The 25,645-nt window shown below is 35.1% G+C and overlaps 1 long non-coding RNA gene across 1 annotated transcript; it reads left to right on the top strand.

Moving 5' to 3' along the window:
• Window positions 1-12,903: 12,903 nt before the first annotated feature.
• On the top strand, window positions 12,904-25,381 carry LOC115428036 (uncharacterized). The gene is made up of 3 exons (XR_003936576.1): window positions 12,904-12,917; window positions 13,078-13,089; window positions 25,232-25,381. It is a non-coding gene; the product is annotated as an uncharacterized LOC115428036 (long non-coding RNA).
• The last annotated feature ends 264 nt before the right edge of the window (window positions 25,382-25,645 follow it).

Here is a 25,645-nt window from a genome sequence, read left to right as displayed (position 1 = left end):
CCTGACCCCAAGGTTGAAAAACACTGGTCTATACAGTGGCTGAAAATGGCACAAAATGAGGCAAAAATATTGGTCAAAACAAAATTGAGCAAAATTGACTTCCCCTTGGGTATAATATTGGGCTACATCTGGATCTGTTTTCCAACCCCAGCTCACAAGGGTAGACAGGGGAAGAACTTATAGTAAAACCTAATGGACTGAGGTTAAAGCAAGAGTTGAATGTTTTAATAAGTGGATTAATGTACAAAATAAATATGCAAATCAAGAGATTACAAAAGACCAATAGATACAGATGGATAGTGGACAACAACAAGGCCAAGAGATGCTATTCATATAAATAAAGTAACATATCAAAGGGGTCACATTGTGATGCAGTTGTTAGTACAGTCGCCTCAAAGAAAGGTCCTGGGTTAGATTCCAGAACAGTCGGTCTTAGTTAAAAACAAAGAGCAACATTATCACTAGAAGCATTAAATAATTTGCCCCTAAACAGTGCTATACTGCTCTATAAAAGTCACTGGCACAAATGCAACAACGTTTTTGTATGGCGGCAACTGCTGAGACCTGATTGGTCCACAGGCCTGGTGAATGAGCCAATCAGTCAGAAAGAAGATGGGGTTTAAAGCAGGGGCTGGCACCAATTGCAGAAGAGCATTCACACAACTGAATATGCATATCCACATACACACAAAAAAAGTTAAGCACAGAAAAGAGGTAGCACTGGGCCACATGGCGGACTAAGTTTGGTGCTTCACTTTTGCACAGGCTTAATTTTTTCCTGTAATTTTCTAAAGGAGGCGCTATTGAGCCATTTAGCCACAACTTTGTCCAAAAACTATAACATTTTTCACTACATCTGAAATGTACAAAGGTTTTTTTTTTTTGTTTTTTTTTTTTTAGCTCTATGGCCACATTTGATTCCTAAAAAATGTAATTCATTCTTTAATTTAAGAAGATTAAGGTTGGATCTAATTACAAAATGTTTGTACAGAATGTTTCTACAGTTGCACCAAATGAGCTTCCTCCTCTACTTTATTTCCAGTGTGTTAATGTCTATTAGCATCTGATCTCTTTTGAGCATGAACCAGTTAATATACAGATAAATAAACACTGGCTCTTCTGAGAAACTTTTGTTTTGTTTTTGGCATTTTGTTTTTGACTACTGTAGGTAATAATCGAGGTTCTTCATTGGTTGCAATCTACAACTTCACCACCTGATGTAACTAAAAATCACACTCAGGCTTTAAGAATAATAATCAAATACCAGTGGGGGTTGGTCAGCACCCAGATATTATAATAAATATAGCATCAAAAATGATGAAGAAGAATAAAAAAGAAAGAAAAACATGTTATTTGTGTCTGTTTTAGTAATAATGAGAAGTCTAAACATGAACATGTAGGAGATCTACTGTCCTACTGAAATATTATTTTAATTTAGATAATCTTAAATTTAATCACATGCTAGTCAGTATTGGTCAGGATTCTTTTGTGTCACTAGATTTTCTTTGTTTCACTGGTCAGTCTTAAATTTCTTAGGATAGGTCACATCTTGGTCACATACTAAACTGATACATTTATGATCACAGGACTTTACCTTAGGCACACTTTTAACCCTCCGGTATCCCGTTCAGCCAGGCTCTTACTAAGCACCAAGTGTACCTTTTTGGCACACTTGTGGAATAATGTCAAAAAAATTTTCATACAGTTTGTTTTTAAGTCTTTTACACTTTTTTCTATTTCATCAACTTGAGCCATAAATAAAAATACCAAATACTCAATAACTGTCTCATTTTTTAACCCTTTAAATCCCATGTTTGTATTGTAAACAAACCTTTTTTTTTCTGGGATACAAAAACACACAAAAATATTTTTTTTCAATATACTACATAAAAAGTGGATCACATATTTGATTTTTGCAGCCTGGCATATGTCAGTGATTAATTTGCATGGTTAATTTGCGTTATTATTTTTGGTGCTAGGTCAAATGTTTAAAAATACTAGCATCTGTCACCAAGTGTGTGTAAAATGCACACCTATAAATCAAACTATTAAATATTATATATTGATTTATTTTTCTGCTCTAATTTGATTTTATTTTTGTAAATCAAGGTCAGCCCTAATCATACATATCAAATGGAAGAAATAGTGCGTTTTAGGCACACTTGGGAGACAGATGCTAGTCTTGTTATTTTCTTTTGTTTACAATGTGCAAATTTTAGTTGGTGGCCAGAATTTTAAAGATCATGCAAAAATGAACAACTTTAGAATTCTAACCTTATTTAAATTGTGAAAAATAGTATGAAGTTTTTTAACACGAAGTGCAAAGTGTGCCTAAAAGATGCACCCGGATACCAGAGGGTTAAATAGACATACTCACAGACGATCGTAAACAACTAGGGATTAAGAGGTAAACACTAAATAGGGGGTTTTGCATTGAGTTGAGGAATTACATCTGCTTGACTTTAGAGTCAGATGACACCAGTCCATTTTCTGTGATCCAACCCACATATAGCACAAGGGGGTCAGCCTATAGTTTGAAGATCGGTTTACACGGATTATAAAAGTGATGTGCATTGCAATGTTCTGGGTCCATTTCCCCACTAGGGGGGTGGATCCTCAGCTGAATTATATTTTGTTTGTGATCAGATCAAGTCAACAATAAATTTATAAAAATGAGAACTACAAGTATCTGGACTTTTTCTTGGAGCTGCCAACAAAAGAACACGCTAACACTACAGTAGAGGAATGTGTGAAATACAGTACAGACCTCTCCTCCTTTAAGATGACTCAAGATCACAATCTACCCAAACTCTGTTTCTATGGTAACAATCCCCTCCCCTCGCTCTCTCTCTCTCTCTCTCTCTCTCTCTCTCTCTCTCCAATCTATTTTAATTAAAGTGTGCGAGATGCCAAAGGCCAGTCAGCCCGTCTCGTCGCTGGCTCTCTGACTCTGGCCTGTCATGTTTGCTTTGACTCACGCAGACATTTCCCTTCCATCACTCAGTCCCGCCTTGGTGGGTTTACAGTGTGTGCACGGCGTTCCCTCTATTCTACTCTACAATCTCTATCCTGGACTATACTGACCCACCTCAGAGCATGTTGTGACATTCATAAGAAAAAGTACATTTGTGAAAAAATGTGTGGCACCTGTAACTGACAGGTCCACATTGGGGTCAGTTTATGATATTAGAACGTGTTCTAGTCCTCTGTCAGTTTTCAACCTTCAGCCATCTTTTCCAGCATTTTCTCATATGAAGCAGTCTTCAGGTCAGAGGTGTTTTTGCGGAAATAGGGGGACCCACACAATATTAGACAGGTGGGAATAATGTTAGGATCCCATAGATGCTCAATTGGTTGAGATCCAGTTGTTGCTTTTTAGACTTTTGGTTGGTTTTAACCGCTTTTCATCGGGAATGTCCAACAAGATCTGGAGATGCTCTGACTTAGTGATTTGGACATCACACTTTCCCCTTGTCAAATTTACTTAGATGTGCATCAACATCGAGAGCTAAATGTTCATTTGCTGCCTAATGTACTTTTCCTGTCAGTGGTCATAATGTTATAGTCTATTGGTGTATATCAGGGGTCTCAAACTCATTTTCTTTCAGGGGCCATATTCAGCCCAATTTGATCTCACATGGGCTGGACCAGTAAAATAATAGCATAATAACCTACAAATAATGACAACTCCAAATTTTTCTCTTTGTTGTACTGTAAAAAAAAAACATTAAATTATGAAAATACTTACTTTTATAAACTATCCAAACAAAAAAAGATGTGAATAACCTGAAAAAAAAACTGAAATTTCTCAGAAAAATAAGTGCAATTTGTACAATATTATGCCTCAACTTATCATTTCTACACGATTGGATCTGCAAAGACACTAAACACTTAATAACAAGGAGGAAATTGTTAAAATCGTGCTTAATTTTCTTTAGACATTTCAGGATGTTCATATTTGTTCATCTTATTCACATTTTACTGTTACAGGACAGTTTGTAAATGTAAATATTTTCGTGAATTAATGTTATTTTTTGCACTTTGAAGTTATCATTATTTATAGGCATAATGTAATATTTTTTTCATATCAAACCAAGAAGAAAATATGGAGTCATTATTTTTGTAGGTTATTATGCTATTAGTTTACTTGCGATCATATTGATCTGTATGTGGAATAAACTAAAATGACTTTGACAGCCTTAACTGTGGAATTGTTGCACTTTGCAAATTCATCCCACTGGCCGGACTGGAACCTTTGGCGGGCCACATTTGGCCCCTAGGCCACATGTTTGAGACCCCTGGTGTATATTGAGTAACCAAGGTGTATGTGAAGCTCATTGCCACACAAACAAACAAGAGGTAAATGAAAGGTTCACCACTAAAATTTAATCATTTGTTCCTTGTGCCAGTATCAACATTTCCTGAAAATTTCATCACAATCCGTCCATAACTTTTTGAGTTATCTTGCTAACAGACAAACAAACAAACCTCAGTGAAAACATAACCTCCGCCGTTCCCTGGTGAAAGAAATAGGGTTGAAGATGGACCTGTGGAGTTAAGTTAATGAAGAATTCAGACCCAAGCATTGCATTTACAGTTTATGTAGACCACAGGGAAATGTTTTAAAATGCATAATTCCATTAAAAAAAAAAAAAAAAAAAAAAAGCTAAATAATCACTCCTTTAAGGTTCATCAGCTGTTATTTCTGTCTTAAATCCTGGACAAACAAAACATGAAGAACTTTCTGTGTTTTTTGTTGGTGAGAGGGATATTCAGTTGGTTGCAATCTGCATCTTCACTGCTAGATGTAACCAAATATCACACACTGAATCTTATGAAAGTGTAAAATAGGCCTATTTCTAAAAATATAATATTTGATGTAGGGTTGTTAACAGAAAAACTTGCAAACAGAGGCTAAAAGACAAGGAGGATGAAAGTCTGTACAACTTTTGCTATAATGGACCCACTGAATTAGATGACATTTTGTGCCACTTCTCTCAATAGTTATTGATCATCATAGCTGTACAAATCCAAGATTCTATTAGATGATTCAGAGCGACTCAGCGTCCTATTGAGTTGCACAGTTTACAGAATGAATCACTTCTTTGTTCCCTTTACTCAGAGACGTTCACTGCACTCTATCCCATCAGTCCAGGTCAAATAATGAGACGGCACAACTCGACAGGAAAACCCCCTTAATTGACACCCAGAGCACGAACATAAGCTGATTATGATAATCACATGTTCGAAACAAACTGTGTTTTGCTTTCTAACAATGTGCCCCCCCCCTTCTCCCCCTTCCCCCTCATCCCTGGAGGTTAGATCGGAGGAATTAGATATCAGACCACTCTCTGTCACATCACATTCTTTACGCAAGCGAATTGCAGCTAATTAATGTGCAGAGAGAACGAATCAGAAGCATTTGACCTCGTCCAGCTTAAAAATAAGTCCCACAATCCTTTGGGTTGTCAGAACTGCGCAGTGGGATGTCCCGATTTTCAGCACATGAATGTCTATGCAGCGGTGATAATTACTGCAGTGCACAGGCTAATTGGGCCACTGAATATTAATCCATTAAAATGTCTCCCTGCTGGTATCCACCTCATATCTGGGGCTCTTAGGTGTTCTGGCGGGTTCCTGAGAGAAATAAAAAGGACTTATTCTGGATCTGACTAGATATTCAAAGCTGTGTTCTATCGTACAACTTCATCTTTTTAAGTCTTTCTCTTGAAGTGAGCCTGAAATAGAAAACCTCTGTCCCATTTTCTAAAGAACGACTCATCTTTTTGATGAAACGTACACTGGTGAAACCTTTTATTATCTGCAGTTTAGTCGTAGATGATAGCCGACGCCCAGATGTGGGTCCTTAAGCTTTGTGTGTATAAATGTGTGTATGTGTGTGTTCAACATAAGCTCCTAGGTCCCGTAGGGGCCATTGCTGGGGCCTCAATGAGAATGGTTACCATAGCAAACTGCTTAGTACTGACTTCTGGCAAACAGCGAGATCCTCTGGTTTTTGTCCGGTCCCTATCGTGTGCATGAGTGTGTGTTAGTGTGTGCGCGGTTTTAAGCTGTTCATCTCAGAAAGCCTTTTATTACATGTTAAATGAACCAAATGAGAAGATAGCAATCAGCTAAAGGGCAAAATGAGCTTCTGCACAGCAACACTGGATACAATAGAGGCAGGCTGTGACCTTAAGCCACTGTGTGTGTGTGTGTGTGTGTATGTAGGTGTGTATATGTGTGTGTGAGTGTGTGTGTGTGTGAGTGTGTGTGTGTGTGTGTGTGTGAGTGTGTGTGTGTGTGTGTGTGTGTGTGTGTGTGTGTGTGTGTGTGTGTGTGTGAGTGTGTGTATGTGAGTGTGTGCTGCTACCTGAGGCCATATTATGCATATGCACATGGACAGACACATTCAGTGTGGAGCGCCATCAATAAACTGAATCAACTATCAAATGTTAGATTATGAGTCTCAAATGCATCCTGTCCATTTTTCCTTTTTATACATTTCATTCATCTGAACAATACATAATTAAAGCTGTAGGCAAAAAAAGGCTATTTACTATAATGGAAGATAGAGGGGGGAAGAAATCAAATTACGGCCAATCAATATCCTAGTAGAGCATTTTAAAAGGAACTGAAAAGACAGAGAGGAAATGCAGATAAACGGGGAAAGAGCGAGAGTGAGGGGCAGACGTATGACAGAGACGTGACAGTGGAAATGGGAAAATGTCTGACAAAGTGGTTTATGACGGTGAGAAAATGAAATGATGATGAGGGGAAGAGACAATCTAAGAAGGAGAGAGTGAAACATGGGTAGAGGAGGAGGATGGAGAGGAAGCAGCGCCTGTGTGAGATAGTTAGACCTAAGTTTAAAACCCTGTTTGATCCCCAGGGCTTTTTCCAATAATACTAAAAATGAAATTAAATCATTTATAAAGCACAAATTGCCATGCCTAAATATAGAACAGATTCAATACAAATTCACCCTTTCACAAATGCAATACATGTATCTAAATTAACCCATAGAGGTCACTCCAGTGGACAGTTATTCTACATCTGTTCTCTAGTATATTCATGGGTTTTGTTGTTTTAGTTCTATATCAGTCAACACAGTGGACACTTTTGCACCATCCCATAATAATACACTGACATTCGTGCCATTACTGTAACTTTGCTGTTCTTGATAAACCTGATCTGCGGTAACATGTTTGAGTGTAAATCAATTGCTAATAAAAATTGAGAATATGATAAAATGTGAGAAAACATCAGATTAGCTGTGTTAAAAATGTTTTGATTTGATAGTTTTCACACAGTATATCACTTTCTGATATTTGCATTCTTTGCTTCAAAAATTAAACATACGGTGTCCAGCGGAGTGGACATTTTTGGAACTCCATGAAAAATTATGAAGGTAGATTTGTTTCTTTATTGCTTTAAACAAAAAAAATAAGTATTAAAAAAAAAATGTCAATAAAAAAAAAAATTCACTTCAAGAAAAAAAAACCTTACTCAATCAAAGAAAAAAAGTGTTCAAATGCAAGTTTTTGGATTTTAAAGATTTTTTGCATTCATCTTATTTTGTTACTTTTAATTATATTTCTGATAATTTTATTGAATATTTTACCAGTTAAATCACCCAAACTTGCTTTATTTGACTTTGTTTTTTAGTAGTGGAATGAATCACAGTACATTTACTATGCTACATGTACAAACCAAAAACAAATACTTTCAATCAAAAAAAAAAAAAAAAAAAAAAAAAAATTCACTTCAAGAAAAAAAAACTTACTCAATCAAAGAAAAAAGTGTTCAAATGCAATTTTTTTGGATCTTAAATTTTTTTTTTTTTTTTTTTTTTTTTTTTTGCATTCAGCTCTTTTTTTTTTTTTTTTTTTGATTGAAAAGGTTTTTTTTGCAAATTTTTTTTTGATTGAAAATATTATTTTATGGTTAGAGTGATAAAGAAACAAATCTACCTTCATAAAAAATAAGTTCAATAAAAAAAATTCAATCGCACTGTTTTTTCATGCCTAAAGAGGAATAAAAACACTAATTTATGCATGAAAGGGTTAAACAAACTAAATATTCATATCATATCATTTCAGATCAAATAAATCATGTATTTACATACTACATATGTAGTATAAATGTAGTTTGCTATACACTGTACAGATGAAAAAAAAAAAAAAAAATGGCACTCTCATATTTTGTTGGACTGCTTCAGATTTGATGATGGCATACGTCCACCATGGTATTGTTATAACAAGTTTCAGCAATCTCCCAACATTATTTCCGTCCATAGTTGTGTTACGTTTTCACCCAGGTCTTGTATTGATGATGACAGTCAGATCCCAGTGTAAAGTCACCATCACATCTCGTAGATTCTCATTTATTTCACACATGGCAGTTAATCCATGCGTGAAAATGAGGCATCCTTCTCCCTGAACCACTCTTTCATAACGTAAGCCTGATGAATCCTGGTGTTGTCATCTCTGAATATGTGTGAGTCATCAGCGATGAAAGAATCCACAGACGTAGAAACAGGATCGTTCAGTTCATTCAGGTTCAGCTCACTTCATTTTATAAACACGTAACGTTGCTGATCCTAGACCTGACCAACTGAACCAACCCCAGATTGGAACACTGCCCCCATAGGCTTGTACTGTAGGCAGCAGGCATGATGGGTAATCACCTCACTGGCCTTTCTTTTCACTCTGATGTGCCCATCACTCTGGAATTAGGTCAATCTGGACTCATCACACTACCTGACCCCTTTTTCCATTGCTCTACATTCTGGGCTTCCCTAATCCGAATGACAAATGGCATGGAATAACGAATGACCACTAGGGTTAAGGTTAGGTCATTCGTTATTCCATGCCATTTGTCATTCGGATTAGGGAGGCCCTACATTCCAATTGATTTTTGGTTATCCTCAATGATAAGGGATTTTCTTAAGGCAGGGTTCCCGCGGAGTCTTAAAAAGTCTTAAAGGGGTCATATTTTGCTAAACCCACTTTTTAGGGTGGTCCTTATTTTTCAGCTTTCAAATGTTCATGCTCTCACCCCACCAATTTGTTAGGATAAATAAAAAAAAAATTCTGGCAAATTTTTAGGAACATTAACCAATATTTAGAGGTTGCTCAAGAAGTTTAAAATATAACACAGTTAACCATATTCGGTATTTTTCTCATGTTATATGCTGCATTGTGTGCCAGGCTTCTGGCATGCTGTTTAATGATTTATGGCTGAAATTGGTTCATTTGATCATGTAGATCTAGACATTACGTATTCTGACTGTTGGTAACCACATGTGGTGGTTTTACCCAGTCAGCACATCACTAGATAAAGCTTAAAATGTCCATATTACTTGGATTTGCTGACCTCATCTCCTAATTTTGGGTTTCCCCCAAAAGGTGCTGTTGTGCACAATTTGTGTGGAATCACTGCTTAGTGTTTTAGTAGTGGTATGTCTTTGACAGAAAAAACATATCAGTCTGATGAAGCACAGACAATACTCCGATGCAAGAAAGGCCACGCTGCTCAGTGCTCCAGAGCGACAGTAGTTGTTAATCAACATTATCATCATGCATCTTTCAGTTCAATACTCAGTAATGAATGCAGGACTCTATTTTTGTTCATTTGTTTCTTGCTATTTTGTAACATTCTTGTAATATACATGTGACAACAGTTACGATCACTCAACTGAAGACAAGGCGATGATTGTGACTTGAGTTCTATGATCTTTTGCGAATACATGTATGAACTTTTTTTGGCTTCTTTGTTTCTTTTGATGGATATATTGTGTAGTTGTGCACATGTAGTTAATGTGGGTGTTAATAAAAGCAATGCTGCATTCCATTTTGTAATGTGGCATGCGTTTGTAAGAACGGTGAAATTTATGCAATGTTTAACGATTTTGGAAATATTCAAAGGCCTTGAGGCCCCCAGATATTTTCAAAACAATCTGAAATTTTGCAGTTTGTTTTTATTGGCATCCTAACAAATTTAGGGGGAGAGAGTTGAACATTTCCAAAAAAAAAAAAAATTTGACCCCATATAAGGACGACCCTACCCACTTTTATTAGTCTTTGGTACATTTATTTGTGTATTTGGACCCTAATAGTTCCAGAAGTTTGAATTTGAACCTGCTAGGTGTTGCAAAGCTATCTTTATATTCAATTTGGCAAAAATCGAGTGGATTTCTACAACATGTTTCAATTCCCACTTAACCCTTTCATGCATAGTGGTCACTACAGTGGACAGCTATTCTACAGCTGTTCTCTTATATATTCATGGATTTTGTTGTTCTTTTTGCTTTTTTGTTTGTTTGTTTGTTTGTTTTTTTTTACACATATCTTTATTAAAGTTTTAAGACACTAAATATCTTTTCTGACATGAATTGGTTACATTATGTAGATCTCTCCTGAGCATAAACCCCCAGAATCACAAGCCCTCCCCATAGTTTTCACACAATTTATCAGTAAATACATGTTTCTGTGCGTCAAAAATTAAACGTGTGGTGTCCAACTGAGTGGACATTTTTGTAACTTCGTGAAAAATAGGTTCATAAGAATTTTTTTTATTATTATTATTATTATTATTATTTTTAATATATTTTTTTAATTTAATTTTATTATTTTTTAAAATTATTATTTTTTTAAATTTATTTATTTTTAAATTTATTTTTCAGAAGAAAATTTTCAATCGCACTGTTTTTTTCACGTCGAAAGAGGAATAAAAACGCTCAGGAAAAAATTTTGATTAAGGTTCTCATAATTCGTGCATGAAAGGGTTAAATTGTTACATTTTATAACTAGTTACATCACAACATTTGTACATATAAGGTCAAGACTCCTGACGAACATTTTTCCGAGTACGACATAATTGTTTGTCAGCAGCAGCAGTTGTAGTCCATACTGCCATACTGAAAATATGTCCAAACTTCGAGCTGATTCCCTAAAATGTTCAGTTGTGGGTTGAATTGGACAGAGCAGCACAGTCAACAACCTGGAGGGGGTGGGGTGTGAAGTGGCCCATTTGCATTTAAAGGGCAAGCGCTCAAAACAGCCTTTCTGGTGTCATTACTCAGAAATAGGGTTGAAGATGGACCTGTGGAGTTGAATTAATGAAGAATTCAGACCCAAGCAGAGCATTTACAGTTTATGTAGACCACAGGGAAATGATTTAAAATGCATAATTCCATTTAAAAAAGCAAAATATCACTTCCTTTAACACATACAGTCATGTTTCATTCGAGTAATGTCAGTTTTGCTTATGTAGTGCATTGCTAAACACACTAATTAGTGCTATAGCAGGCTAATTGACAGACCATGTAGTCAAATACTAAAAAAAAAACATTAATTAAGACACTAATTGCATCGAGGGCTAAATGTTCACTTGCTGCCTAGTGTACATTTTCCTGTTAGTGGTCATAATGTTATAGTCTGTTGGTGTATAATGAGTAACAGAGGTGTGTGTGAAGCTCATTGCTTGGGTCAAGGGTCTGTCCTTTTCAGCCACTTATGTTCATTAATACAACCAACAACTGAACATTTTAGGTAATGGACTCTATGCACAGGCCCACTACTTCCTGAACTTCAGGTGGGTCCTTTATTTCCTGTCTTTCATAATTGGACACACTGATTAATCCAGGTGTGTCTGCTACTTCTTGTTGTAATTACTGATTAATTAGGCACACCTGGATTAATCAGTGTGTCCAATAATGAAAGACAGGAAATAAAGGATCCACCTGAAGTTCAGGAAGTAGTGAGGCTGTGCATAGAGTCCATTGGCTCGAAGTTTGGACATATTTTCAGTATGGACTACAACTGCTGCTACTGACAATTATGTCATACTCAGAGAAATGTTCGTCGGAAGTCTTGACCTTATACAGGGTGGGGAAGCAAAATTTACAATATTTTGAGGCAGGGATTGAAAGACAGTGTATGAGCAATTAGTTTATTGAAAGTCATGAGAATTTATTTGCCACAAGAAAATTTACATAATAGAAAATGTTTTTATTCTATGTGTCCTCCTTCTTTCTCAATAACTGCCTTCACACACTTCCTGAAACTTGCGCAAATGTTCCTCAAATATTCGGGTGACAACTTCTCCCATTCTTCTTTAATAGTATCTTCCAGACTTTCTCGTAATAGTTTTGCTCATAGTCATTCTCTTCTTTCCATTATAAACAGTCTTTATGGACACTCCAACTATTTTTGAAATCTCCTTTGGTGTGACGAGTGCATTCAGCAAATCACACACTCTTTGACGTTTGCTTTCCTGATTACTCATATGGGCAAAAGTTTCTGAAAAGGTATGGATAATAGTGTTAGGTATGATTATGACATCAATATATGTTTGGTTTCAAAACAATTGATGTAGTTCCTGCTGAGAAAAAACAACTAAATGTTCATTGTAAATTTTGCTTCCCCACCCTGTATGTGCAAATGCTGTGACGCAAATGTTAGACTAGTTATAAAACATAACAAATTAAGAAGGAATTGAAACGGGTTGTAGAAATCCACTTGATTTTTGCCAAAATGAATATAAAGATAGCTTTACAGCACCTGGAGGGTTCAAATTCAAACTTTTTGAACTAGGGTCCAAATACACAAATACATGTACCAAAGACTAATAAAAGTGGGTTTAGCAAAATATGACCCCTTTGACATTAACCCTTTCATGCATAGTTGTCACTCCAGTGGACAGTTATTCTACAGCTGTTCTCTTGTATATTCATGGGTTTTGTTGTTTTAGTTCCATATCAGTCAACACAGTGGACACTTTTGCACCATCCCATAATAATACACTGACATTCGTACCATTACTGTAACTTTGCTGTTCTTGATAAACCTGATCTGCACTAACATGTTTGAGTGAAAATCAGCTGCCAATAAAAATTGGTAATATGATAAAATGTGAGAAAACATCAGATTAGCTGTGTTAAAAATATTTGATTTTATAGTTTTCACACAGTATCTCACTTTCTGATATTTGCATTCTTTGCTTCAAAAATTAAACACACAGTGTCCAGCGGAGTGGACATTTTTGGATCTCCATGAAAAATTATGAAGGTAGATTTGTTTATTTGTTGCTTTAACAAATCAAAACAAAAAAACAAACAAAAAAACAAAACAAACAAACAAACAAACAATATATATATATATATATATATATATATATATATATATATATTTTTTTTTTTTTTTTTTTTTTTTTTTTTCCCTTTTTTTCCCTTTTTTTCCCACTTAAAAAAATTTCAATTAAAAAAAATTCACTTCAAGAAAAAAAAACTTACTCAATCAAAGAAAAAAGTGTTCAAATGCAATTTTTTGGATCTCAAATATTTTTTGCATTCGTCTTATTTTGTTACTTTTAATTATATTTCTGATTATTTTATTGAATATTTTTCCAGTTAAATCACCCAAACTTGCTTTATTTGACTTTGTTTTCTTGTAGTGGAATGAATCACAGTACATTTATTATGCTACATGTACAAACCAAAAACAAATATTTTCAATCAAAAAAAAAAAAAAAAATTAAATAAAAGAAAAAAGTGTTCAAATGCAATTTTTTGGATATTACTTTTTTTTTCATTCAACACTTTTTTTTAAATTGAAAATATTTTTTTATGGTTAGAGCAATAAAGAAACAAATCTACCTTCATAAAAAAATAGGTTCAATAAAAAAAAAAAATTCAATCGCACTGTTTTTTCATGCCTAAAGACGAATAAAAACACTCAGGAAAATAATCTGGACTAAGGTTCTCATAATTTATGCATGAAAGGGTTAATCAAATAGCTGAAATTAGGCTGCAGGGTAGTGTTTAAAATAAAATAAAGTAAAATACTAGTTACCAGTGGAAGGCAATGGAAGCACTGGCCAGTTTCAGTCTGTTCTCTTCCCGGCTCCACATCTAGGTCAACTGTGGCTCCAAAAAAACACAAGATGGCAATGGTCAAATGCCAAACACAAGGGCTTTAGAACACAAACAGTGGGTTTTGTCACAGCTGCATCAACATTTTACATACAAGCTCTAGTGTTGACCCTATCAGGAGTCAGAGGAGTTATTTGAAAAAAAATTCTGGCACCGTGTGATGTGTCTTCTACCTTCCAGTTTGCCATCTCTTAAACATTCAGTATCTTTCCACACATTTTTCATAAGCTGTGTGACAAGTTGATAAAATGTTTAAGGAGACTTTCATTTATGTTAACCATGCGACCTCCATCTGCTGACACCTGTGAAGTTTTTCTACTGGAGAACATTTCCACTTTTCTGCATTATCACCTGTGACATTCCAGTCTGGTTCGCTGCTCCACCTTAACCCTCTGAGCCAAATCACCAGAATGAGAAGCAAAACCACTGGGCTGGAGCAAAAACCTATTAGGCCACATCTACAGCAGTGAGAGGAAAATGAAAGGATTACAAATAGCATTAGAAACACACTTTATACACACACTACACAACCAATAAAGCCACCTACCTTTAGGCTACAGATAGAAGTCAGTCACATTTAGGACCAATCAGGCAGTGTGAAGAGTTGTGCCTACATCCATCAGATGATGAAACGTCTGAGCCAAGCTGGAGGCTAACCTTATATTCGTACCATACAATTATGGACATTTTACAGCATGTTAAACTCATGGTACCTGTTCTTATACAGGCCATTTTACTTAATGTAGGATCTATTTGTCTATTTAGTTTTTTGTTCCAACTTTTTTGTTTTACTAATTTAGTATTTTTTTTGCTAATTGTTTATTTTTTGTTTAATATTTGGGATATATTTCTTGATTTTCATGGTCATTACTTTCATTCTTTAGTATGTAGCACCTTTTGTTTACATGTTCTTATTGGTTTAGACCACAGGTGTCAAACATGCGGCCCGGGGGCCAAATCCGGCCTGCCAAAGGGTCCAATCTGGCCGGTGGGATGAATTTGTGAAATGCAAAAATTACCCTGAAGATATTAACAATTAATGGTGTCAAAAGCATTTTAATTCAGGTTCCATGTACAGACACATACAGTCCAATTAGATTTAAAATGGGTCAGAACCAGTAAAATATTATCAGAATAACCTATAATAATGACAACCCCAAATTTTCTCTTTATTTTTTTGGTGTAAAAAAGTAAAATTACATGAAAATGTTTACATTACCAAACTATACTTTTACAAAAAATGTGAATAACCTGAACAAATTTGAACAAATGGAAGTGTCTTAAGAAAACTAAATGCAATTTTACCTGTATTCTGCCTGATACGAAATCTTTTTTGTGATCCTAATGCACATGTGTAAATGATAAACTGAGGCAGAATACTGTTAAAATTGCATTTGTTTTTATTAAGGCAATCAAGTTGTTCATGTTATTTAGAATTTTTAAGGAAACTTTGTAGATGTCAGCCTGATCATAATATGATTGTACTTTTTTCACTGTTATCATTTTACTGGTCCGGCCCACTGGAGATCAAATTGGGCTGAATGTGGCCGCTGAACAAAAATGAGTTTGACACCCCTGGTCCATGGGCACCTGGATATAAATAGGCAGCACCAAGTTAGACCATCATGCACCAGGCAGGCGGGCAGCTGGCCAGCCAGCACAAAGGGCCTTGGTTGTTGTTTGTCTGCAAAAAGCCTGAAAATAAACCATTTGGAATACTTCTCTGGAATGGACATTGTGTTTTTGACTGCGTAAACCCCAAACTCATGGTGCATCTACTCGTTATTTGAGTTATGTTAAAGTCTTAAGTTCGGTCACTTTTAAGTTATTTAAATTTGATGACAAATAACTGCTACACTTAAGACTTAGACAAACTGTATTGATCCATATGGGAAATTACTTGGTCACAAAAGCTCAGTTGACTACAAAAACACTCTTGAAACACCAGAAAAAAAACTAAGTAAGTGTGAGGAGATAAAAGCAATAAATAATATAAATAGAATACACTAATAAAGCAGAAAAAATACAATATTTGCATATGTGTAAATCTACAGGAAATGGAAGAAAATGTAAATATACAATATATACATACATACAGGTGTGAAAGTGACTCAGGTTGAAACTCTTGTCTCTTCTTGTTGTTGTCTGTTTGAGATTTGTCTTCTGTCTGAATACACACAAATGAATGAATGAACTTTCTCTTTATGACCATGCAGTATGAATCCATTTGAGACCCAGGAAAATAAATGTTTTGGCTTTTTTACATTAAATAACTGTCTTAATTGGAAACAACACAATGTAACAGCTTTTCAAATACAATTTTTATTTATTTATTTATTTATGGAATGTCCTTTGCAGTGGACAGCATTTTTTTTTTTGTAACTAAAGCTATGAAACTCTTGTCCCCTACAGAGGACAAAAATGCAATGCCGGGTCTCAGGAGGTTAAAGCACAAGAGTAAATCATTTGATATCTCCCACCACTGAACTTGGTCACCATACACCAAGCCATGTTATGCAGTGTAGCAGTTATTATGTGATTATTAGTTACTTAGCTTTGAACTTTTTCTCAGCTTTGATTACTGTTTTTTACTTAGATTTTTCTCATTTTCGCAGTATTTGTACACCACAGATTACTGCTGGCATGCGTGCCCTCATCATTTTACTGTTATTCGCACTTGTTACAACTGTTTTTGGAGAACACATGGGTAGCTGTGGTCCAATTGTTTACACCATGGATCAGCTGATAGCTTTCCAAAACACAATCTCATCTTCTCTTAACTCTCACAAACCAACCAGGAAGAGACCTTACGTTCCAAAATTTAAGGGAACCTTACATTAATTAATTGATGTTGCAGTAAGTGCAGCCCAGAATATTTTCATCTTTAGCGGTGCCACTTGGGTACGCACTCAGGCAAAGTGTGCATTACTGCCTATTTATAATTCATGTGTCCCGTTCAACACACAGAGCCCTGGTTGGGAGGACTATGTAAAGAGATACGCCACACACTCCAAAACGACATACAACTGCACAGTCCTGCACATACACACTCACACATGTCAGGTTACCATGTGATTTCCATTCATTTCCATTATCCCTACCCATAACCTTTTCTTCAGTGTAATGCACACATGCTTGAGGCCAGGAACCGGCTCGTGTACTCTGTTCTCTAGAGACAACCAAACAACCCCTGGAAAAACCAATAAAAGTCAGGATTATGTTAATGAATGTTGAGGCGAATGATTACAAGGAGTCTCTGCCGCCATTTAACTCAATTAAATGTCAGCATTTACAATGGGTAACGGTTTTCTAGCTGATGCCTTGATATTTGTGTGATACCAACCGAGGCTGGGACTGAAATGAGCCTAAAATGGACTTTTACTCAAAATAAGTGACAGGTTTGTAACGTTAGCGGTCAGAATTACAGTTAGAAAGGATACTTAGAAAAAGGAAAAGGCTGACCATGGAAAAATATGCAAATAAAAATACATCTAAATTACTAGATCTTGCAATCCTCCAAATTTGAAGAAAATCGCATAAAAACTGATAAAATGGCGACCCAATGAGCGTGAAAACATGTGCACAATTTTATTGTTATAAGTGAGCAAAATTATTGTACATAATGTTTTATAACACAATAAATAATTACTACTCAACTCCTGTGTCTTTTTTATTACAAAATACACACATCACATTGCTTTTCATTTATTGATCATTGTTGTTGAACAGCTGTTTGATTATCAATTCTTATTTTCAGTGTTAAGACAATCAGTCATTTTGTTCTGAAAACCCTTCTTTTACAGCCCTTTAATTGTAATAATAGAATGGGAACCTGTTATTTAAGTATTATTATGACTAAATATGCACAACTAGACTAGATGTTGGTATGCTCCCTGGCTGCAGAAAATTTGGTAACAATGTGGCAAACGGATGTTTACGTCGAACCGCATGTTTTCAATGGTGCGTTGTTCACCAAAATTCATGTAGTGTCCGTACACCAATATACTTCCATCAATAATATGGCGTATATGCCTAGTAGATATATTGTTATAACTTGTTCACAAATGTTTATTTCCTCCTGTACCAGGAAGACTTAAAGATCTAACAGAGATGCAACCATGTGGTCAGACAGATTTCCATTCCAATCTTGTAGAGTCTGTACACCATATCAAAATATGTGGGTCTAATTTTATTGTTTCTGTCAATATATGGAATTTTTCAGCACACATGCTTTGGACACAACATCTATGCAATAAACAATGCATGATTATCCTGACTGCTGTCAAACATGTGGCCCATGGGCCAAATCCAGCCCGTCAAAGGGTCCAGTTCGGCCCGTGGGATGAATTTGTGAAATGCAAAAATTACACTGAAGATATTAACAATCTATGGTGTCAAAATCATTTTATTTCAGGTTCCATACATACACATACAGACCAATTAGATCTCAATTGGGTCAGACCAGAAAAATACTATCATAATAACCTATAAATAATGAAAACTGCAGAGTTTATCTTTGTTTTAGTGTAAACCAGTAAAATTACATGAAAATGTTAACATTTTAAACAAACTATCCTCGTACAAAAAATGTGAATAACCTGAAAAAATATGAACAATGTGAAATGTCTTGAGAAAAGTAAATGCAATTTTATCAATATTATACCTGTTACTAAATGTTTTGTGTATTTGTAATTGTAAAGTAAGTTATAACACACATGTGTAAAAGATAAACTGAAAAACTGAGGCAGAATATTGTTAAAACTGCACTTGTTTTTCTTAAGACATTTCAAGCTTTTCACGTTATTCACATTTCTAAGGAAACATTGTAGATGTAAACACTATCATAATGCAATTTTACTTTTTTCACTAATAATTTTTTATTGGTCCGGCTCACTTGACTTCATATTGGGGTGAATGTGGCCCCTGAACTAAAATGAGTTTGACTCCCCTGATCTAAATTTAATTAGAGCATTGCAGGGTTCAAGGAATACAACAAGAGTAGACGAGGTTGATGCATAACGCAGGAAAATGTCGACATTTTCTGAGAGACAGTTGTAGTCTCTTGTAAAGCATCTGTCACGTCTACAAATAGATGTGGTTTAACATCAACACAGTGATTGAAGCTGCAGTGTTTGATAGTTTTTGACATCTGGGGGAAAAAAAAAAATCTATAATTACCTTTCAGCATATTATAATTAAAGCATCTACTCCTTTTCTGTATTTTCAGGCAGTAGAAAATGTAATCCATGACATTCTGATTGCATCCAAAGTGTTTTCAGATATATATATGAGGGTTAAACACATGATTGACAGCTCATATTCCATCTGAACACTATTCTACTGCTCTTGTCCACTTAACATGGAAGCATGGAACACATGATGGGATGAATATAACATGAGGCTAATGTGTATTCATATTTGATCTTTTGATTAGAATAGACAGTAGACAAATGCAGAAGTTGATTTGTATTTTCAGTTTCTGAATTTTTTTCTCCTTAATTTCAGCTTCTGGAGCTTTAATTCAACCACCCCATGTGTGACCCTCAGATCATATTATCCATGACGTTATGACCCACTGAAATAAAATGCTCAACCCAAAACACTTCTTAAACTTAATTTTCCATTTCATTTATTCTTTTGTTTGAAAGGGATAACGTGTTTTAATGAACAAACAATTCAGAATCATCATAATTACACCAAATTTAGCACAATTGCCAATTTTCATCCATAGTCCCCATATAACAGGTAGTGTAGAGGGAGGACCCAAATGCAACATAGGCCCAATCCCAATTCACCCCTTAGCCCTCCCTCTTACCCCTACCCTTCGGCACTTGCACTTCGCATTACCCCTTGAAAGGAGCTGCAAGGGTTAGGGGTTGAAACATTTCCCTATGAAATGGGACAGCCCTTCGCAACCTGTTACATCATCAGCAGTCATTGATGCTGCTATAAACAGATGCGACAACTAGGGATGTAACGATATGAAAATTTCGTATCACAGTTATTGTGACCAAAATTATCACGGTTATCATTATTATCGCGGTATTGTTGAAATTGTACTCAAAATATTCAAAAAGTACTTATATTCAATCTGAAATAATTTAACCAAATTGTATTAAATAAATAAATAAATAAATAAATAAATAAAAATAAAATAATTGGCACATTGCACTTTCTGTTGGCAGAAACATTCAAATATTAACCCTTAGTGGTCTGAGCCTATTTTGGCTGTTTTTCAGTCCTTTTGATTTTGCCTTTTTATACTACATAAACAAATGTTTGCTATACCCATGTTTGAAATCTTTTTTTTTTTTTTTTTTTTTTTTAGCACAATTTCATCTATCTGATCTGTCTACTATTTTTTTCACGTTAACCTACTATATCAACATAAAAATATATAAAATCTGATCACACAGATGCTTAACGAACCTTTTCAAAGACTATAACAGTGAATATTGGTTCTAAATATTAGGTAAATAAAACTAAAATTGTAATAAATTAAAACTATACTCAACTAGAAGCACTCGGAGAGCACAGACCTCCGCCAAGGCTGATCAGTGGGCCCCCCCGTGGGCCCCCCCACCCCCGATCACCACCAAAATTTAATCATTTCTTCCTTATCCCATTTCCAACAAACCCTGAAAATTTCATCCAAATCTGTCCTTAACTTTTTGAGTTATGTTGCACACTAACGGACAGACAAACAAACAAACAAACAAACAAACCCTGGCAAAAACATAACCTCCTTGGCGGAGGTAAATATTTGACATAAAAGCAGATCTTTACATAGGTGTTTTCTCCGGAAAAGTGTGGTAATGAAACACGGTTATCATGATAAGAGAATTTAGAATTTAAATGGAAATACTAAAAGTCTGCAATTTTACTGCAGTTTATCATTATACCGGTAATCGTTACATCCCTAGTGACACCTCTGTTTCCTGAAGTATTCACCATGTTGTCAGTAGCTATAACTGTCTCTGTTCCATGGGCTTTGGTCATCTTTTTGCGGTTCTCGGCTATAAACCGCAAAAATGCGATCTGTAACACATTGAAACGGCATTAAACGGTTGATCAAATGATTAGGTTGTTTACGAAGAAAATACATACATTTGTGAGTGTCTTTCATTACACTGCTGCACTTTTTGGCTGTGTTTACCTCTATCTTGTCAATGATTCGAATAGAATTATGAGAAATTTCTCCTACAATTCAAGTTGTTCATGTTATTTAGAATTTTTAAGGAAACTTTGTGGATGTAAACCTAATCATAATATAATTCTACTTTTTTCACTGTTATTATTTTACTGGTCCGGCCCACTTGAGATCATATTGGGCTGAATGCAGCCCCTGGACTAAAATGAGTTTGACACCCCTGCCTTAAGGTAAATATAACCCTTACTCTAAAACCAAGACTTAACTCTGGTTTGTGGGGTTTTTTTTTTCTCTTTTAGTGTGACAATGTGTGTGAGCATGTGTGGTAGATATGAATAGGCTTGTATATTGTTGATTTATACTATTGCTTATACTGTTTGTATATTATTGTTGTTTATACTGAACACGTATTTCTCTGTTGAAAAGCCAAGCCAGGGATGGGAATTGCAAACGAGCTAAATGCTATATACTCTTTGTGCAGAACATCAGATGTTCTATATGCCCACTATGTTTGACTGCATTGTCCCTGATAGATAAATAAATGAATAAATAATGAATAAATGCATTTTAAAAATGGATGTGGTAACAGTTCCTCAAAAGTGAAGCCAAATCCCTCAGTGTTAGTCAGTGAGAGTTGGACCAAACTAAAAATAAAAAATACACACCCAAACTGAATCCTGTCTTTCTGTCTAGATAGATTTCATGGGGCTGACTTGTCTCAGTTTGTCGTTGTTCTAAATGTTTGTTTGTTTTTTTAACTAGTTTTATTGATCATCAAGGTCAAACACTGATCATATATAATCAAGAACACTCATTGACAACAAAGCTTATTTAACAATGTTAGTCACTGTACCAGTCAGATTCCAAGTAGGAAAGGAAGAAAATGAATTGTACAAGTCAAAGTTAAAGAGTGAAAAAACAAACAAACACAAAATTAAACAAATAAAAAAAAAAAAAAAAAAAAAGCAAAACAAAACAAAACTCATCAAGAAACAGTTTTCATTTTCTTAGCAATTAACAATAAAATACGGTGGCCCAGAGGTGCAACAGGCCAAAAAATTATCCACTAGACGAAAAAAATTATCTACTACAAGAAAAAAAAGAGAACAGCCTAAAAAAATTATCCACTAGATGAAAAAAATTATCTACTACAAGAAAAAAAAGAGAACAGCCTAAAAAAATTATCCACGAGATGAAAAAAATTATCTACTACAAGAAAAAAAAAAAAGAGAACAGCCTAAAAAAATTATCCACGAGATGAAAAAAATTATCTACTACAAGAAAAAAAAAAAAAGAGAAAAACAGCCCAAAAAAATTATCCACTATAAGGAAAAAAAAAAAAGAGAGAACAGCCTAAAAAAATTATCCACTAGACAAAAAAATTATCTACTGCAAGAAAAAAAGAGAACAGCCTAAAAAAATTATCCACTATAAGAAAAAAAAAAGAGAACAGCCCAAAAAAAATTATCCACTAAAAGAAAAAAAAAGAGAACAGGCAAAAAAAAATTATCTACTAGCCCAAAAAATTATTCACTATAAGAAAAAAAAAAAAAAAGAACAGGTGAAAAAAATTATCTACTATGAGAAAAAAAAGAGAGCAGCCCAAAAAAATATCCACTATAAGAAAAAAAAAAACATCATCCACCTTTTCAATTACGGGGGCGCTGTTTACCCGAAAGGTGCCTTGCTTTAAAATTAAGGCCACCACAAAAAATAAAAGGATAGGCTGAAAAATTTTAAGGCTTTCGGCTAATGTGGCTAATGCTAAGGAAGTACCCCACCGGAAGTGGAGGTCGTGCGCTAAAAAATAAAGTTATTTTAAAATATAGATATTTCCATTAATATAGTTTGCAAAGCAGTTAAATGATTAAATACGGTTCCAGTGTCTGCTCAAGGTTAGGCATGGGCGTTAAATGGTTAAGGTTAGGGTATGGTTGGGGTTAGTTTTCAGTGGTAAATGGCCCTTGTGTGCACTGTGTGAAGGTTCGTTGCTAAGCTAATGCTAACGCGAAAAGTTGACGGCAACTTTGTGAACTACCAGTGCGAGTAAACAATTGTGTGATTACGGTGTTGAATTGTTCAACTGCCTGACATTCAATATCATTTTTGATGAGTATTCGCTACAAGAAGTTCTAAAATAATTTTATTTTGAGAGGAGGAGAAGAGGAGCTTCCTGTGGAGCTCCGCTATCATGGCATCGCCCATTTGATGAGAGACAGCGAGTGCATATTGCGGCACCGACACCTGGTGCCGCGAGGTACCGTGGCACCTCGGCTGGTGCGGCACCACGGTTGATGCCGCTGGTGCCGCGACGTACCGCGGTACCACGGCTCGGTGCCAGGTACCCCAGCACGGCACCGCGTACCATGGCTCGGTACCACAGCTCAGCTCGTTGCCAGGTGCCGAGGCACTGCGGTACCACGGCACACATCTTTATCTCCACAAAATGTCCTTCTTGATCTAGTGTTAGTGAAGACACTCCGTTTGAGTTGAGGAGGAGAGGTCTACCTGCAAACAAATGGGCGATGCCATGATAGTGGAGCTCCACAGGAAGCTCCTCTTCTCCTCCTCTCAAAATAAAATAACACAAAGTTGCCGTCAACTTTTCGCGTTAGCATTAGCTTAGCAACGAACCTTCACACAGTGCACACAAGGGCCATTTACCACTGAAAACTAACCCCAACCATACCCTAACCCTAACCTTAACCATTTAACGCCCATGCCTAACCTTGAGCAGACACTGGAACCGTATTTAATCATTTAACTGCTTTTGCAAACTATATTAATGGAAATATCTATATTTTAAAATAACTTTATTTTTTAGCGCACGACCTCCACTTCCGGTGGGGTACTTCCTTAGCATTAGCCACATTAGCCGAAAGCCTTAAAATTTTTCAGCCTATCCTTTTATTTTTTGTGGTGGTCTTAATTTTAAAGCAAGACACCTTTCGGGTAAACAGCACCCCCGTAATTGAAAAGGTGGATGATGTTTTTTTTTTTTTTTCTTATAGTGGATATTTTTTTGGGCTGCTCTCTTTTTTTCTCATAGTAGATAAATTTTTTCACCTGTTCTTTTTTTTTTTTTTTTCTTATAGTGAATAATTTTTTGGGCTAGTAGATAATTTTTTTTTGCCTGTTCTCTTTTTTTTTCTTTTAGTGGATAATTTTTTTGGCTGGTCTCTTTTTTTTCTTATAGGGGATTTTTTTTTTCATCTAGTGGATAATTTATTTTAGGCTGTTCTCTTTTTTTTTCTTACAGTGGATAATTTTTTTTGGGCTGTTCTCTTTTTTTTCTTGTAGTAGATAATTTTTTTCATCTAGTGGATAATTTTTTTTAGGCTGTTCTCTTTTTTTTCTTATAGTAGATAATTTTTTTAGGCTGTTCTCTTTTTTTCTTGAAGTAGATAATTTTTTTCATCTCGTGGATAATTTTTTTAGGCTGTTCTCTTTTTTTTTTTCTTGTAGTAGATAATTTTTTTCATCTAGTGGATAATTTTTTTAGGCTGTTCTCTTTTTTTTCTTATAGTGGATAATTTTTTTTGGGCTGTTCTCTTTTTTTTCTTGTAGTAGATAATTTTTTTCATCTAGTGGATAATTTTTTTTAGGCTGTTCTCTTTTTTTTTTCTTATACTGGATAATTTTTTTGGGCTGTTCTCTTTTTTTTCTTGTAGTAGATAATTTTTTTCATCTAGCGGATAATTTTTTTAGGCTGTTCTCTTTTTTTTTTCTTGTAGTAGATCATTTTTTTCGTCTAGTGGATAATTTTTTGGCCTGTTGCACCTCTGGGCCACCGTAATAAAACTCTTAAAATATACAGACTGTCTTTTGGTAGGCATCCCAACATATAATGCAGTGGATTCAAGGCTAAATCAATATGAAGAATGACTGATATTTGTTTTGTTCTAAACTTTTTATTTTTTACTTGATTTCAAAACAGTCACAATTGTCATCCATCAGAATCTGCTTCCAATAATCACAGAAGCAACATGGCAGCGGTTATTATATGTCTTCACTTTTCCATGGCAGCAGGAAGTAATGTCACTGTATTTATATACAGATGGTTCTGACCCTCAGAAAGTGAGCTTCACCCTTAGAAAACTCTATTGTTGTTGTCACAAAATTAATGTCCTAATGAATAAATAAAGTTTTTTTTAATTAGTGATACAATTAACAAGACATAGTGGGCAGAAAAAAAACATCAAATAAACAAAAGACAAATTAAGCAAATAAACAAAGAAATAACAACAACAAAAATAATGATAAACAACAATGACAACATCATATTTCAATGAAAAAGATAATAAATGTAAAGAGCAAATAAACAATATAGATTGATTAGGAGTGATAGGGAAAAGGGGGTAGAGTGAATGAAAGTGAGAAAGGGAGGGAGAGTGAAAATAATAATAATAATAATAATAATAATAACCTCCTAAGACCCTCTGTCCACATTTGTGGACAAGAGTTTCACAACTTTATGCCAAACAACAACAACAACAACAACAACAACAACAACAACAACAACAACAAACAAACAAAACAAAACTGTCCACCAAAAAGGA

Source organism: Sphaeramia orbicularis, chromosome 11, assembly GCF_902148855.1.
Source record: "Sphaeramia orbicularis chromosome 11, fSphaOr1.1, whole genome shotgun sequence".
In the NCBI taxonomy this organism is placed as follows: domain Eukaryota; kingdom Metazoa; phylum Chordata; class Actinopteri; order Kurtiformes; family Apogonidae; genus Sphaeramia; species Sphaeramia orbicularis.
This window is presented reverse-complemented; position numbering and strand designations above follow the sequence as displayed.